This window comes from Syngnathus scovelli, chromosome 20 (genome assembly GCF_024217435.2).
Source record: "Syngnathus scovelli strain Florida chromosome 20, RoL_Ssco_1.2, whole genome shotgun sequence".
NCBI classification, from domain to species: domain Eukaryota; kingdom Metazoa; phylum Chordata; class Actinopteri; order Syngnathiformes; family Syngnathidae; genus Syngnathus; species Syngnathus scovelli.
The window spans coordinates 10,716,076-10,722,971 of record NC_090866.1 but is presented as its reverse complement, the minus strand read 5'-3'; the positions used below and the strand labels follow the sequence as shown (position 1 = coordinate 10,722,971).

General features: G+C 43.7%; 1 long non-coding RNA gene across 2 annotated transcripts; it reads left to right on the top strand.

The window, feature by feature from the left end:
• The first annotated feature begins 1,088 nt into the window (after positions 1 to 1,088).
• On the top strand, positions 1,089 to 3,189 carry LOC137839793 (uncharacterized). 2 transcript variants are annotated; one of them, XR_011086033.1, is made up of 2 exons: positions 1,089 to 1,234; positions 2,445 to 3,189. It is a non-coding gene; the product is annotated as an uncharacterized lncRNA (long non-coding RNA). The 2 variants fall into 2 exon arrangements; XR_011086032.1 differs by having other exon boundaries at positions 1,111 to 2,366.
• The last annotated feature ends 3,707 nt before the right edge of the window (positions 3,190 to 6,896 follow it).

The window sequence follows — 6,896 nt, the reverse complement described above, 5'->3', positions numbered from 1 at the left end:
AAAACCACAAAACCTCACAGTCAACTTATCAGAGTTCAACACTTGGCCTGTGTGATGCTTTCGCTCGTCTGCAGAGCGGTGGAGGTGTGTGTGTGTGTGTGTGAGGAGCGCAGCCGTGCCAAAGCGAGATAAGAAGTTGCGGGATTGTAAAAGAGACAGCCGAGCAGATGGATTGGGAGAAGTCGAATGCGGCCGTGGTATTGTTTGGCACGCCGCTATTTTCTTAGGAGGGAGCAGAAGAACTCATCAAAATTCACAAATTCTTCCAAATTAGCCTTTTGAGTCCCAATTTGGGTTGGATGGGAGAAAATCGCAAGTAGTCAGTCCGGGGAAGATCCAAAATGAGCCAGATGGAAGCACTTTTTTTGGTGGGCCTGCACTTTTTTTGGTGGCTCTGCTCATGCATTTGGACTGCACGGAATAAATCCTGCAAGTCTTATCCGCTGGCCACGTACCATCTGCCGTGTTTGCGACTTTTATCAGGGAGGCCGTTAGACGAGGAATTCCCACTTCCTCACACCTTCCTTCTGGAGGCAGGAGCTAATGAAAAAAAAAAAAATTGAATTGCAAGTCAGGTTGAGGAGGAACACAACACAACACACAACTCACCTCTTCTCCCATCATTTCATCTTTCCGTCCGTCGGCGCTCAGCAGTGGACCAGAGTGAAAAAGAGAAGCGGGCGTTATGCAAAAAAAAAAAAAAATCAGGTGACAAGTTGACATCATCAAACAGGCAGAAGAAAGAGGCAGGCCGGAGAGCCTCACGTGGCCAGCTCGGACATTGCAGATTTCAAACAAAAGGCCGCAACAACGAGGCGCTCTAGTCAACTGAGCGGGCTAACGGATTTCCACCTGTTAGCGGCAATTAGCCGATGGAGTTCCACCTGCCATAAACGGGCCTCAGATAAGTTCTTGGAAGCCGCCACTTGAGGAATGTCTTTGACTGGCTCCTATTGTCAGCGGGGCCGACAGACAGACAGACTGACACTATTGTTCTGCTGCTTTGACCCACATCCCTTGAATTTCTCGCTAAATAGGCCACATTCTTCGCGAGAAGAACTCCACCCTTCCTGGACCCAAACCACACACATAAACACGCAGCGACACACACGTGGATAACGCTGCTGCTGCTACCGCTGTCGAGCGTCAACAATGTTTCGTTACAGAGATGACCTTGCTGCTCCTGAATCATTTGGTAGCAGATGTTTCTGGGATTGCAAAACAGGAAACACAGGTCTTGATACACACACACACACACCCAGACACACACAGCATAAGCGCATTCGTTCAATTTAGAATGAAAAGTCGACTTTTGTCATACCAGTTCTGATGCCCACAAATACAGTGTGTGTCTGTGTGTGTGTGCGATAGTGACTCATCCAGACAAACAGGTACCAGAGGCAAAACAGAAGAATGGTGAGCACTGATGTGAAGCGGCACGACAACGATATCATTTTTATGTAGACACACGCAAAGTACAGGTGGCAAAAGTACCACTTGCGACACCTAGATGCTAATCATTAGCCTGTCTATGGCGTTTCCCATTATGTGTTAGCATTAAGCTAGCAGACTGTACAGTAACACAACTTACTGTATTTGTGCTGTGTTACATCACACCACAAGATGAGACACACACACACACACTTGTTCTGTAAGCAGCAGGCAAGTGTGAACTTGCACGCTGTCCTGTGATGACGCACGTATCCATCCGCACAAACTGGTCAAGCAGGACCACGAGGTGGCTGCTGTTGTTGTCGTGAAGCAACAAATGGGTCGACATCAAGTTGACGCACGGCTCGGACAGAATGGCTTCAACTTAATTTGAACGTGAAATGAACTTATTGTAAGCATGTGAGCCTTTAAGAGGCGGGGTCTAATTGGGTGGGATGCGGCGAACCGCAGTAAACAAATCAAGGGCGCGCTTTGCAACTTGACAATGTCTTGTATGGCAGTGTGTGTGTGTGCGTGTGTGCGTGCGTGGAACCGGATGTAGCCGCTGCGCAAACATCATCATGCTTCTATAGCGCATGTTTGCACAAGAGATGAAGCAACAAAAGAAGAAAAAAAAAATGGAGGCAAAAGTCACATCTGATAAACATCTCAAAGCGACATTGACTTGGCTGAATCTTTTCTTTCTGACTTTCCTTTTTTTTTTTCTTCACAAAGATGAATGGACACGTCGAATGCAAAACTATGCAAATCAGATGCAAAGACTGAGTCAGCGTTTTGGTGAAAATTTCCCACCTGGCTCCGAGTCGCTCGAGTAAATAAAAGAGCAAGTCGGCGTGTTTCCACCACATCGTTTTTTACTTTGACTCTTGGGTCGCATTATTAGGTACACCTCAAGAAGCACTCACTCCAAACAGGTGCTGCGAGTCGTTTATGATGAAAACAGAGTTTGACAGCAACGTGTGACGACTGATAATGTTCTGTTTGTTTTCAAGTCCAAAAAGACCCTCATGCCATCAGCTCAGGTTCTATAATCCAGCAGGCCCCAGAGGAACAACAACAAAGGCAAAAGCATCTCCGGTTTTTCTCGTGGGAACCTCTTGGAGGGAGCTATGTGGTTCCGTGAGCCGGGACAATTGGAATCCCGTTTTTCCGGGTCCGGACTCTTTGTCGGCGTGTCACGACTCGCGCCGGCGTTGGGAAAGTCTTCCTGCTCAGCTGGATCCTTTTGGGGTTTGGTCCACATTTTATCACCATGAAGCAATTTAGAAATGTTTTCATGAGATACAGCAACACAAAAATAAAGTTCTGGGATGGACAAACCACGGCGACCACGATGCTGCCGTGACATCACTCAGAGTGGACAGGAAGTGAAGGACATCAGCTGAGCTTGTGCCGCTTCCACGTGATGATGCAATGGCAACTCTCAAAATTGAGCTTTAGGAGCTTCCAAGTGAGACTAGAAGAGATCTCAAAAACAACTTTTGCTTCCTCGTGCATACTCGGTCAAAAAGTCAATTGATGTCGGCTTCCAAAGGAACTTTTTGATTGCAGGCAATTCTTCTTCTGTTCTTTTGGCCTACACATGATCACCGCGGTGTCTCCGAGAGGTCAAGGTGCGCACTCCAGGAAGAAGGCACAACCAAAACTAGCAATGAGGTTAATGCCTCATTAAAATTTGTATTATTGTATTTTAATGTAAATTTGAGGTGTTTTACAGTGTATTGATGTCATTGAATTTTTTAATTATAAAAGCCCAAAATATTTATTGGTAAATAGAATTCTTTTCTATACAAACTTGAGGTTTTTTAAAAATGTATTTTAATTAAATTTTAAATTAAAAAAGAATCAAATAAATAAATATGTCTGGATTTTTTTAATTCAGTAAAGATTGATAAAAGTAATTTGTGAGCTTCCAATTTTGGGGTGACGACGTACCTCTCTAATTGTGTGGATCCACTTTTAAACATGATACGTGTGCTGAAGCGTTTCATGCTAATAGCGGCCTCATGCTAGCAGAATGTGCTTTTAAAAGCCTGTGGGCTCAACAGTCAGAAAAAGAACAAAAGCAAATATAAAGGAGGAGGGAAAAGGAGGGAAAGGGAAAAAAAAAGCCAATCTTGTCTGAAAAACAAACACCTTGTGCTCATCTTTCATAAAAAATAAATAAACAATTAAATGGGGCAATAATTAGCTACAAGTGGATTAAACCAACTTCTTTCACTTGCAGGCCTGTTCCTAATCTATTGTCCCTACCTGTTTCAAGGAATCAACCCGTTTCAAGGAATGAGGCATTTATTGCAGGCTGGTGGCGGAGGAGGGGGTGAGAATTTTGGGGCGGGAAATCCTGAGCAAACATGGCGTGTTTGAATTTGCGTGGGCGCCGTGATCTCGGGCGAAGATGGTGTGGGCGACTTTACAGGGACCTGTCCGTCTCGGGTGAAGATGGTGTGGGCGACTTTACAGGCACCTGTCCATCTCGGGCGAAGATAAATTGTTCCCAAGTTACTGATGACACGGCAACGCTTTCAAATATGCGGCGCTGTGTACCCCCAAATTATTTTTGTGGGGTCTCCTGCAGTTGGACTCAAGAGCAAGAAACAAGATTTTTGAGTTCCTCATCGCTGTTGGAGCAAACAAAGAACACAGCTCGACGTGTTTGACATTAGCCACGTTTCCATGCAAAAAGGGGATATTCTCTTTCAATGAGTTTTACAACTTTTTTTTTTTTTTTTACGCTACACTTCCCCCTGCAGACGACAACTTCCTCAGTGTTTTCACTACTACGAGTGCCAGAGTTGTTTTGCAACACAAAAGAGGAAGGGAAATGTGTCACTCATTCTGTTGTGATGCAACGAGGGGAGGGGGGGGGGGGGGTGTATCGTGCACACGTTCAGAAACTATTTTCAACTTGAGTGCTAACGATTGTGTACGGCTGGCGACAGCACAACTGGGTTGCCGTGGGTAACCAGAGGTCGCGTTGCACGGCCACCTTGCTGCTATTTGCATCTGGGAAATTTGCAAGTCAAATATTTCCATGCCTACGCCAGGGGAGAGCCGGCATGCAGGAGCAGGAACGCATCAATGTCAAGGCAGACTCCGGCTCTGTGTGACGTGCGTGGGTCAGGTTGAGCGCTGACCCCGGGTGACCTCAGCCAGGGCAGGATCAGAGCGCTCTACTTTCCCTTTTGCTTTGGTCTGAGGAGACCCGTTGTATTTTGCCAGCGGCAACCCTCCCCCCCTTCTCCCCCCACCCCGAGATAAAAATGGAGACGGACACGCGCGAGTGAAGCCCAAACTGAAAAGGGCTTGTTGACAACAGCAACAGCCGTCACGAGCCCACATTGTCGGCGTGCCCGCCAGACTTGGACCGAGAATGGCGGGAAGGCCACCTGTGCCGCAAGTGCAAGTAGCGCGCTATGTCTGTTAGCGCTTCAATGGTGTTTCACATATTATGTTAGCATTGAGCTAGCAAGACAAAGTTGTGCATTGTTGGAGGGAGAAATAAACAGTTTGGAGAGAAACTACACTTTTTTTTTTTTTTTGGGAGTTTTTTGGGCCGGAGGGGGGGAACAAAATGCAAGGGCAGCATTTTTCAGGTTCAGGAGGGAGATCATTATCACTTTGTTGTTCCAGAGGGAGTGGTGCCTTTGCTGTCATTTCGGGGGCTGCAAACCAAGTAGGGGAGGGGGAGGAGAGGAGAGGGGGTCTGTTTGGAGTGTCAATATTTACTGTGCGTGCACGTGTGTGCGTAACGATGAGCATGAATGCAAGTCAAACGTCACACAGGACAAGTACAATTTGAATGCTGGAAAGCTAATGTGTTTGTTTTAACTATTAGCTATGAATTGCACAAAGAAAAAAAAAATCCTTCAGTCCAGCCAGAAGGTTCACTTGCATGAATAAACTCATTTATTTAAGTTTGTGTGCCTCCAATGTAATTTTGGAGTGTGAGCTGCAATATGAAAAAAAAAAAAAGGGCATGTTTGATTATTCAGAAATGTAATTCATAATTGGTAACCATTTATTAGAGTACTTTCATTATTGGCTACAAACAAAGGACTTAATGTATGGCAATTCTTATTGATTTAAATTCAGACTATTTCAGTTTTGGAAAAATAACTTTTCTCGGGTCGGTTTGACCCACGAGAAGAAGAGTGCAAGATAATAAGTGACCAAGAAACTGCTTCTCTATTGTGTTCCTTACTTGCATTGAAAATTAGGAATGCAAATCGAGTGTGTAGATTAAGACAATTTGGTCTGAGCCTTCAACTCTTCATTATTTTGACATTTTAACCTGCTTCTTTTTTTCCCCCCATTCTATGAGGGGCAATAATGTTTTCACGCCGCTTTGCTGCCACCTAGCGGCCACTTGCTACACAACACTATTGGAAAAAACTTGAGTTTAATTGCACAGGAACAACATACAATAATTCTTAATACAGATTGTTTTTTTTCAAATTACGGCAAACGTATCAAAATAAAATTGAGGCCTTGTCCTAATAATGGCCTTGCGTGGTACATCAAAATAAAAGTTCTGACAATACACATTATTTTATATATTAAATATAATAAATGTATTAAATATAATAAATGTTATTTTTTTATGTGGGATATACATATTACATAATTGTGGAAAATTTTAAATAAAACTTTCAAATAAATGTGATGTCTTTTCTCTCTCAGGGGTCAAAGTGAGCACATCACTGATTTGATCAAATGCCAACGTGCTAGTAGTTGATGTCGTGGAATGCCAGGTAGATTGGCAAAGCAGGTTATTCGAGAAAGTTTTTAGCCAGGCACTTTAAGGAAGGGCTTGTAAGTCATGAAAGTCTTGCAGCATTGAAAAGTGCAATTCTCCTTCCTGGTTTCTTTTTTTAGTTTGCATAACGCTTCCTGGAAACTTTAGTTTTGACATTTGTCATCAGGCCGATGAGAGTGAATGTTAATTTTTCACGAGGGAAAGTACTTCACTCAAGTCTCGAGACAACTGCTAAGTAAGTCTTTTTCCTTCTGTCCTTGTTTTCTTTATTTTTCTTTAAATAAAGCTAGAACGGTATTCTCAGTTTATAGTGAGTGACATTATATAAAGAAATGAACTTTTAAGGTATGACAATATACCTAAAATGCCACAAAAGTAAGGAAAAGGCTATCGTTGGACATTTTCATATACAGAGTCATTAATTGATATAGTGTACTTCTACTTGCGAGTATTACAACGATGAAGCGTCGCTCTTCCGGAAGATACCTTATTAGCACACGCACAAAAAAAAGTAAGAAAAAGATGGCGGAGCACGAGCTGCGAGTGAGTCGGGTCATTTAATTGAGATTTGTTTGAATGAGCATAATTATGATGCGCTTTTCGTATTGCGTAAATTGCAAAGTGAATGTCGCTTTTCTTTTTAGTTTTCTGTCGAATGTGTCGATGAGCCGCACGGACGCCCCGG